We start from the raw sequence: 10,000 nt of genomic DNA, 5'->3' as shown, positions 1-10,000 counted from the left end.
CATATAACTGTGACACTTTTATGATTTCTGGTCTGGTTTCTCAGACCTGGAAATCGTAAAATTGCCACAGTTGTATGCTGTAGAACAGCTTTGAAATACTGGTTTCCTCCTTGAGATGTCCTCAGAGACAGAATATATGAAAACAGTTGTGTGCCGTATACCGTGTGTTTTGTGTGCATGCACGGTGTGAACGAATGCAGGATGTACACACACACACGTGACTGTAAACATACCGTATGTGCGTTAGCCTTTTTGTGTGTACAAGGTTGTTTCTGTGTTGATAGGCTGCGTTCGAGCCTGATGAAACGGGGCAGAATTAGGATTTATAAAGAGCAGAGATAATACAAGGACACAGAGGATCCTAGGGCCTGATGTATGGAGTCCGTCTGATGTGATTGTGTGCATATTGTTGCATGAGAAATTCATTAGTGAGGTAAGTGAAGGGGGGAGGGGGGGGCGGAGTGGGGGGGAAGGGGGAGGGAGGAAGAGGGGGGTGGGAGTTGAGTTGGGGGGAGGGGGAGGGGGAGGGGGGGGCATAAAACAGACCCCGTCGGAGAGAAGGGGGGAATTCAGCGCTCCCAGTCTAATCCGGCACTCCGAGCGGAGCAGAGCGGCAGCGGCAGCGGCTGAACACAAAAGACTGCGGGAAAGAGAAGCCGGATTCTCGTCTTCTTCCTCCCTCCGTTTCATCCCAGAGAGAGAGAGAGAGAGAGAGAGAGAGAGAGATGAGGAGCGGAGAGAAGAGGGAGTAGAAGGAGAGAGTGAAAAAGAGGAGCGACGGTGAGCGCTTGCGTTTTCCAGAATAAGGGAAGGGGGGGGGGGGGTAGCGCAGGGGGGGTGAGAGCTGAGGAGTGGGGGGGGTGGTGGATGTTACGGACTATGAAAGGGGACGGAGCAGGAGGAAGAGACAGGAGTGAGTCCGAGATTGAAATAGAGAGAGGGAGAGACAGGAGAGAGTCTGAGAGAGGAAGAGAGTGAGAGACAGAAAGAGAGAGAGGGAGAGACGGGAGAGAGTAAGAGAGAGGGAGAGAGGCAGGAGAGAGTCCGAGAGAGGGAGTGAGAGACAGGGAAAGAGAGAGAGGGAGAGAGAGAGAGAGAGTAAGAGAGAGGGAGAGAGGCGGGAGAGAGTCCGAGAGAGGGAGTGAGAGACAGAGAGGGAGAGAGAGGGAGAGAGGGAGAGAGAGAGAGAGAGAGAGACGGAGAGAGAGAGAGGGAGAGAGAGAGAGAGAGAGAGAGAGGCAGCGTAGGCTGTTTTCGTTAGGAGGACACATCCTAATGCGACAGGGCTGCAGTGAAGCCGAATCGCCTCACGCAGAGGGAGGGAGAGAGCGAGAGAGGGAGAGGACGAGGGTGAGTGAGTGAGTGAGTGAGGGAGAGAGGGAGGGAGGGAGAGAGCGAGGGATAGAGAGAGAGAGAGAGAGAGAGAGATAGATAGATAGAGCGAGACAGCACAGATCTGTCAATGTGAGTGCGCCGGGGAAGAGAGAGAGAGAGTGAGAGGGAGAGAGAGAGAGAGAGAGGGAGGGAGAGACTCGTTATGTGAAAATCCCATGCGCTCTCCTTTTATTCCAGGACGCCTCTGGAGGACAGCACCGCCCGCGCCCGCGCCTCCGCCACCGCCGCCGCGTATGAGCAGCGATCCACGCGTCTGCGCGCCTCCCCCCCGCCCCGGCGTCCACACAGCTCGACCGTGCAGCCAGGAGGAAGCCGGCGTCCCGCTCCAGCTCCCGCTCCGCGTCGCTAATTAAGGTTAGCGCCCGATGCTGCGGGACCTCCCTCTGTTACCCGCTTCTGAGCCGGCCCCCCTAATTAGCACCGCCCGGGGCGGTTTTAATCGCCCCGCTCCGTGCTCTTCGGCTGTCGGGACGTTAGCCGCTGGGAGGGTGGGGGGGTGGAGGGTGGAGGGGGGGCGGCGGGTTGGGGGGGGGTGTGTGTTGGTAGGGGGATGGTTCTTAAAGTGGCATGGTGCAATGTTGTGACTGTAGTTTTTGTTTGTAATTGTCATGAAAGGGGTGCCTTTTTTTTCCCGGGACTGAGCTGTAGAGTGTAGATGAAGGGGAGGGGTTGTGCGTAGTTAGGAGGAGATTCACGGAAGTCCTGAAATTGGGGCTGATTCTGTACGGAATGATTCTGTGTACCGACTCCCAGCATGCACCTGGCAGACCTTTCCGAGCTGGTGTTGTCATCGCACTCATCTCTGGCCGTGTCCTAACCTTCTCCGCACGTGTAGGGCATCCCCCCCTGCCCCCAACCCCCACCCCCCCGCCCCACGCCCCCCCGGCCCGTATCCTGAAGGACAGAGGCTGGGGCAGTCAGTTGTGTGGTCAATGCTGCTCTTATGGGTTCAGAGTGGGGCTCCCCATCGCTGCGTCTCTCCTGCTCCTGCCTGGGCGCTTCCTGTTTGTTGGGCTGATGAGCTGGGGCTCTTCCTGTTTGTTTGGGGTGATGAGCTGGAGGTATTCCTGTTTGTTGGGGTGATGAGCTGGAGGACTTCCTGTTTGTTGGGGCGATGAGCTTGGGCTCTTCCTATTTGTAGGGCTGATGTGCTGATTGGCTGCGGACGGGTGGTGTAAACGCAGGTGCACCACAGGGCCCAGCTGGAGTGGCTATCTCCCTGTTTCCTTCTATTTTCTCTCTTTCTCTCCCTACTTCCTTCCCTCTCTTCCCCTCTCTCATACTCCCTATCCACCTCACTTTCTCCCTCTCTTTCACCCCTTCCCTCCCTCTTTCTCTCGCCCCTTCCTTCCCTCTTTCTCTCTCCCCTCCCCCCCTCCCTCTCATTCCCTTCCCCTCTCTCTCTCTCTCTTGCTATTTCCAGTTGTGTTGGGCTGCCGGCGGCACTACAGTGGCTCAGCGTGTTTTCTGATCCACTGGGCGCAGACGGGCAGTTTGTCTCCAACCCCATTTGTCTCTCCAGCTCCGAAGCGCCGCTCCGGACAGCTGTACTTTGTCAAATCAGCCCACCGGCCGACCGGCCACTGGCCGATCCCAAATAGAGAGCAGACACATTAATGGCAAACCGATTACCGTCAGTCTGTGCGCACTTGCGTTAGCATGCTTAGCTTTTCTGCGCGGTGCGCCTTAATTACATCCACTGTGCACTTTAGCGAAGTATTTAGCATTAGCGAAAGGAAGAATTGGACGTTTGTATGGGGTTTTTTGATTCAAAGTGCTTCTGACGGTTAGCTCACTCGTCAGGAATGAACCCTAGCGTTTCCCAGTTTTCTTCAGATGTACAGATACACTGTGGACCTTAGAGAGAACGCATTCACGGCTCTCGGCCCGGAAAGAGAGAAACGAGCATTGTTAGGCCCCGGGCCTGTCCCGCTGAACAATGTGACTCTTTGACATGCGCTGGTCCGCGCTGAGCGAGTCGCGTAGCTTCTGTGACGAGCCCAGTCTCTCTCCTCCTCCTCCTCTGTTTTTATTTATCTAATTGTGTCATTCTCTCTGAATCAAGCTGGTCTTGACGCTCGGGCTGGTCTCTTTGTTTCTCTTTTGTTTTCCCTGCTCGTGATCTCATCCCTCTTTCTCCCATTGGGGACCCCCCCCCCCCCACCCCCATGTCCTTAAAGAGAGCCACAAGGGGGTCAATATACGATACTCCTGCCTCCCTCAGGAAACTGTTAGCCTCACTGAATTAATCTGGGTGACTAATGATGAGGGAAGAGATCCATTTCTCGGGACACAGTCACGCCAGTCTCACTGGGTCTTGAGTTCCTGACGTGCGTGCTCAGAAGATTGAGCCTTTCTGACGGTGACCAATACGGGCGTCATAAAGGAAGGCGTGGTCAGGCGAGGGCCGAGGCGCTGGACGGTCTCGCCACAGACTTTTAAAAGCCAACGAGGCGCAGGGTGGAGGTGCATGCTGGTAAGGCTTCAGATCTCAGGGAGAACAGGAAGACAGGCCGGCAGACGGGGGGGGGTAGCGGGAGGTAGGAGTCGTCGGGCGTGGCGTGGAGGAGACGTGGAGGAGGCGTGCCTGTGTGACCAGAACCCTGCACCTGAGCACCAGGTGGCTTAACGCAAGGCGTTCAGCGGTCATGTGACGTGCAGTGGCAGTGGCGGTCGCCCCTTAGTGTCCCGATCCCACAGGTGTGTGTGGCGCAGGTTCGAGCTTTCGGGCCGGCAGACTTCGACGTCGAAAATTCTAACCTGTGAATTGTGCGTTGCTGTGATAGCAGCGGCTCTACTTTACGTTTCCAAATTGCCATTAAACCCGCGACTACCACCATTACCATAATGCACCTGCGCAAATGGATGCAGAAATTATTCAGTTAGACTTTCGGCTCGGGGAAAACCGCATTTATCCGCCCGTTCTCATTAAGTCAAAGCAGAGGGCGCGGAAGTTGTGCATTTATTACAGTTCGACCAGTTCGAGAAACTTTAAACAGCTCCATTAAAAAAAAAATTTAAAAAAGAGAGCATTTCACAACACATATCAAGTTGTGGATGTGAATGCAAAATCATTTTTTCAGGATGCTCACGTGTGTACTTTTTGGGGTTTTTGTGTTTTGCATGTAAAATTCACGAGCTTGTCTTCAGCGTTCCTGCTGGGAGTTTATGTGCGTGTTTCTTTTCTGGTTGCGCAAGCTGTGTGACTGTTTAAATACCTCAAAACACCTTCAACCTTTTATAGAAACAGGGTTTCACTGCAGATGCTTTTTGCCTATAGGTCTGAGAGAACTTTGTTTGCAGCGTGGCAATTACAGATTGCTTGGACGGGTTCATTATTGTTAAAATATTTATGCACCACTTCTGTTTTCGTGGTATTTGCATGAGTCATTCTGTTATCGTCTTTCTTTTTTTTTTTTTTACATATTTTGTGAAGCACCTTGCGCTCCACTTCCTGCCACGAAACTTGCATTACCTCTGAGCCCCCTGATGTAGAAATGTGCGAGATCTCACTCTGAATGTCCCGGAGATGCTGTCTGATCCCTGTCTTTCTCAGCTTTACACGGAGAGATTAAGTGTTCTCAATTTGCATTGGGCCCACAGATATCCCAGTATTTTAATCAGATAACGTGTCAGGACAATTTATGGACCTAGACACTCCAGGACAGAAGCGGCTCAGATTCGCGTTGGCGTTTTTTTTTAAGGTTGAGGTCCCTCAGTTGTCCCCTTCTCCCGCTCCTCCAGGAAAAAAAAAAAAAAAATTTATTCTCTTAAATGTGAACCTATACACATTTTCAATCTCCATGAAAAAGTGCAGCAATAAAGCTATGGTGTGGAGTAGTAAAGTTATGAAGGATTTTGATATAACACTGTCAGACACTGACATAAACGCACGGCAAGCTCACCCCAGTGCTAGCAGAAAGTCTCTCTCCTTGTCCTTAAGCGTTCTGAGAGAAGGAAATACATTCGTGGGATTCAGTAATAATGCGAGCGCATAATTCTCTCTGCATAATCTTCGGTCGCCTCGAGCGTTTTAAACGTCCTCCGTTGCCCTTCACTACATGTTCACACCCTCCCTCCCAAACCCCCCCCCCCCCCCCCCCCCCCCCCCCCCGGCCCCACCGGACCCCCTGTGGGTCTAACACTGGGACCAGGGCCAGGGACGGCTCTGGAACCGAACCTGCCTTTGGGCCCCGGGTGGCCCGGGAGATGAGGTGGCCGCTGTCGATGCTGCGTGGCAGCTGGAGAGGGCTGGAATCCCTCGTTCAGCCGCCAGCCATATTGATCTCCCTCCTCCCCCCCCCCCCCTTCCACTGGCCCCGTCCTCCACGCCCCGAGTCTGTGTTTGTGTATGGATCTGGCGGAAGGCTAAGAGGCAGGAACAATATTGAGGGAGCTGGGCTGTCCCAGGGGGCCAACACGCCCGTCCAGGGGCTCGGGGGGGTGGGGGGTGGGGGGGCAGGCGAGGTGGCAGGTGGGGGGGGGGGGGGAGCGGTGCGGTCTGTCAAGGACAGGCTTTTGGTTTAACACCTTCTGGAGCGGTACTGCGTTGGGGGGAGAGCCCAAGCGCTTGCTGTTCAGTGTTCCAAAACCAGCTCGGGGCAATGCGAGAGAGAGAGAGGGGTGATTCTTTTACATCAGCACACCTATTACTTTTTTCTGTCCGACCTTTTGTGTTCAGAACGTTTCGCCGGGTTTAGTGCCCTGGAAAGTGTCGAGTTGCGTGCAGCCAGCCCAGTCTCGGGGCGTTCTGTGAATATATCGAGCATGAACTCCTGAGCAGTTATTCCAGTACCTCAGCCGACACTTCTGGCCAGCCTCGTCCTTGGTAGCGTTGCCACCTTGGATCAATACCTCCCTTTCCTGATTTAACGAATCGATGCCTGCGAATGGCGTTAGGCGAACTGATTTCCGACGCAAATCTTGGTGTCCCTGTATATCTGGTGGTGTCTTTCCTGTGGGCTCTGAGATGGGGGTGTTAATGATTTACAAAGGGGGGGTCAAAGCAGGCGACTCAAGACCCTGAAACGATTGCATCCGGAGGTCAAAGGTCAAACAGAGATCGGCCAGAGCATCTGCCAGTTCCAAGCCAGTCTGTTCCAGACCCTGGGGCACGTACAGAGGGAGCTGTGTGGGACCCGGAGAGAGCTATCATTAATGTGAAGTGCATGTCTGTAAATAAGCCTCTGTTTAACTCTGGCATTTGGTGGGGGTGGTGGGGGGGGCAGAGCGGCAGGGGTTGGTGAGGGATGGGGTGGGGTGCACCCCTGGAGACACAGAGCCGTCCATTGTTTCCCAGAATGCAACGCAGATGCAGATGCGACATCTCTTGCTCAGATCTGCCCGGCTCTGATGACTCAGTCAGGTGATCGTCTCGCGGCTTCGCTGTGCTCTTTCGCGACCGCGAGCGACTGATTCCTTCGGAGACCGTGTTTTGACTGACAGGAATTAACACCGTGACTCACAATGGCTTCATTTCATTTCGCCGAGGGCCCGCCGTACAGTGTCTAGTTAGAGACGCCTCAATATAGGAACTGATCAGCATATAGCTGTCAAAGCAACTTTTTTTTTCCCGCCGGGGAGAGTTGGGACGTCGAGTTCCATTTTAAAAACGAATGTAATGAATAGTGAATGTCTATTCTCCGGCATATTCTGTGAATTCAAATGTCCAGTGCAGTCTGCTGTTTGAAAGCAGATGCTTGCTGATTGTCGCTTGCTAAAAAAAAAAAAGAAAGAAAAAAAGAAAAGGAGCCTATAATCTTTTTTATAGGAACTTATTAACAAGAGGCATTTTCAATGAATGGATGGAACAATTAAAACTAAACAAAGGTGGATCTCCTGAGGCTCATAAATTCTGAAATAAATAATCAAAAGAAAGGGTAGAAGTGTATCCAGCCAAAATCTAAATTTGGAGAGTTATCAGCTCATCAGGGTAATGGTAAGAGATCAAGAGGGCAATCACCATCCATTGAGATCTGAGGCTTTTCACTCGCTGGCCAATTGCTTTTCACCTTGCCAAGGAGGTCTATAAATTAAGTGACTTTTCTTTCAGGCTGAGACTTAATCTTCCAAACTGGACTTTTTCCAGAATTTTTCAGTCTCCCTTGCAATTCAGTGAGAGCCGATGCTGGAAACCCACCCGGGCGAGATCAATTAGATGATTATCTTCCTCTGCAAGCCGAACGAGCGCCATCTGTACCGCACACGGGGTTCGGATCAATAGGTTGACCATGTACACGTTTACATGTCGATACAGTAAGCCAACATCCAGCCCTTTTAATGCTGTTGCTGTGGTCTTAGTTGGCTGCACGACATGGCATAAACACACACACGTGCACATACACTCAAATGCATGCACACACACACACACACACACACACACACACACATACATACACATACACATGCATGCGTGCACACACACACACACACACACACATACACATACATACACATACACATGCATGCGTGCACACACACACACACACACACACAAATACGTGCACACATGCACGCACACACATGCAGACAGATGTGCGCACTCACGCACATGTACAAACACATACACACACACACAAATTCAAGCCCGCGTGTACGCACACACAAACACACACACACACAAAAATTCAAGCCTGCGTGTACGTACACACACACACACGCACACGCAAATTCAAGCCCGCGTGTACTCATACACAAACACACACACACACACAAAAATTCAAGCCTGCGTGTACGCACACACACACACACACACACACACACTCTCACACGCACACACACACACAGTACTGTGTGTCCCGCACTTAGCTGACTGCTCACCATTTACTGCAGCAGAACCCGGCTCTCCTCTCATTCCTGCCTCCCCCTTCGCCTCTCAATCTGCTTGCTAAAATGTCCTATTTCTGACGCGCTCAGCAATTTCCTCTCCTCTCTCTCTCTCTCTCTCTCTCTCTCTCTCTCCCGGTCCACTTCGCCCTCAAACCGCCAGCTGGGGTCAGGATACGGAGACGGACGAGATCCAGCCGGTCTGAAACGCAGACGAGCTCCACCGGCCTTCTGCTGAGCCCGTACCACGCACCGCGAGCGCTCTCCTTTCTGCGCGAGATTCGATAGCAATTACAGCAGCGCGGGCAGCGGGGGCGCGACGGGGGCTATTGTTGGGATGAGAGGGCGGATTACGGAGCAAAGCAGCGCTCTTTCAGAAAGTTCTGAAAATGATATCTCGGGGTACAAGGATTCCGGGCCTTAACCGGGGATGTCAGAACCACAGCCGGCTCTGTGGACTGACAGATTTCTGATTTCGCTGGTGCGTCTGATATTGTGTACTGTGAAACACACGCAAATGCTTTATGTTGCCAGCCTTACATCTGTAATTTGAGCTGACAATGCCTATCAGAACTGAGTACTAAGACCACAGCGGTAAAAAACCTGTCTGTTACCACACCGTAGCACGATAGCCTTTCCTTGCCTTCTGTAAAGACGCGCACTCACGCTCAGTCAAGCTCGGAGAGAAATGACGCGAGACGCACTTTTTGAAACATTTAATCCGGTCGCTGCCGAGAAACCACGGAGCGGTTCGGTAAATAATGCGTCGCCCGCCCGCCACGGCGTTCCCTCGCGCCCGTGAGCTCAGCGGGCTCCCCGGCTGCGGGGCGGTGGACGGAAGACTGGCCCTTTGTATCTGTCAGTGAAAGGGTGTGCTAGGGTGTCGGGGGGTTGGGGGGGGGGGGGCATGGGGGGACATGGGGGGGTGGGGGATGCAGAGAGCCAATCAAAAGGCTTTGTGTTGTGATGTAAAATGCAGGTTCCCCGTGCAGCTGCATGCTGGGAGAGAGAGAGAGAGAGAGAGAGAGAAAGAGAGGGAGGAGAGAGGAGAGGGAGAGGAGAGGGAGAGAGAGAGAGAAAGAGAGAGAGGGAGAGGAGAGGGAGAGAGAGAGCGAGAGAGAGAGAGGGATGAAAGGGAGAAAGAGAGAGATAGAGAGAGAGTGAGAGAGAGAGAGAGAGGGAGAGGAGAGGGAGAGAGAGAGAGAGATAGAGAGAATTAGAGAGAGAGAGGGATGAAAGGGAGAGAGAGAGCGAGAGAGACAGAGAGAGGGAGAGAGGGATGAAAGGGAGAAAGAGAGAGAGAGAGAGTGAGAGAGGTTGATTTGATAGCCGCACGCCCCGAGAACACTTTGAGAAAGTCCTGCGCTCGCAGTCGACCGAAGCCGCAGCTTTGGGTCCGATGTGCGCGCCTCTCGAGAGCGCTCATTTCGGTATCATCCCGTTTGGGGTGCGTGTGCGCGCCTCTCCAGAGCGCTCATTTCGATATCATCCCGTTTGGGGTGCGTGTGCGCGCCAGCGAGCGCCGTACTTACGCTGATTGCTCTCCTGTGTGTTTCGAGCTCTCTCTTTCTCTTTCAAAAGCCCTCCCTCGGGGAGTGATGTCACGAGGAGAGCCTGAGATGGCCTTGTCATTTTCGTGAGCATCACGCTGTATATCTCCCCCGGAGGAGCCGGCGAGGGTGACTTTATTTTTGGGCTCCGGGCGCAAAGCGGAAATCGCATCTTTTCTGTCGTAGGACAAAGGCCTTCATTCAGGCTCCCTCTACGGAGCCCTAGGGAT

At 53.1% G+C, this 10,000-nt stretch overlaps 1 protein-coding gene across 2 annotated transcripts in view; it reads left to right on the top strand.

Moving 5' to 3' along the window:
* Positions 1–590: 590 nt before the first annotated feature.
* cntn2 (contactin 2) overlaps positions 591–10,000 on the top strand; it is a 38,224-nt gene continuing 28,814 nt past the window's right edge. The window contains exons 1-2 of one of the 2 annotated variants that reach the window (XM_035389574.1): positions 591–780; positions 1,573–1,749. The gene's annotated coding sequence lies outside the window, so the exon portion shown is untranslated. Of the gene's footprint in view, positions 781–1,418; positions 1,750–10,000 lie in introns of those variants that run through there. The other variant, XM_035389573.1, reaches the window with a different exon arrangement.

The sequence above is a fragment of the Anguilla anguilla genome, chromosome 13 (genome assembly GCF_013347855.1).
Source record: "Anguilla anguilla isolate fAngAng1 chromosome 13, fAngAng1.pri, whole genome shotgun sequence".
Taxonomy (NCBI): domain Eukaryota; kingdom Metazoa; phylum Chordata; class Actinopteri; order Anguilliformes; family Anguillidae; genus Anguilla; species Anguilla anguilla.
The sequence above is the reverse complement of the archived record's forward strand: the minus strand, read 5'-3'. Positions and strand labels throughout refer to the sequence as shown.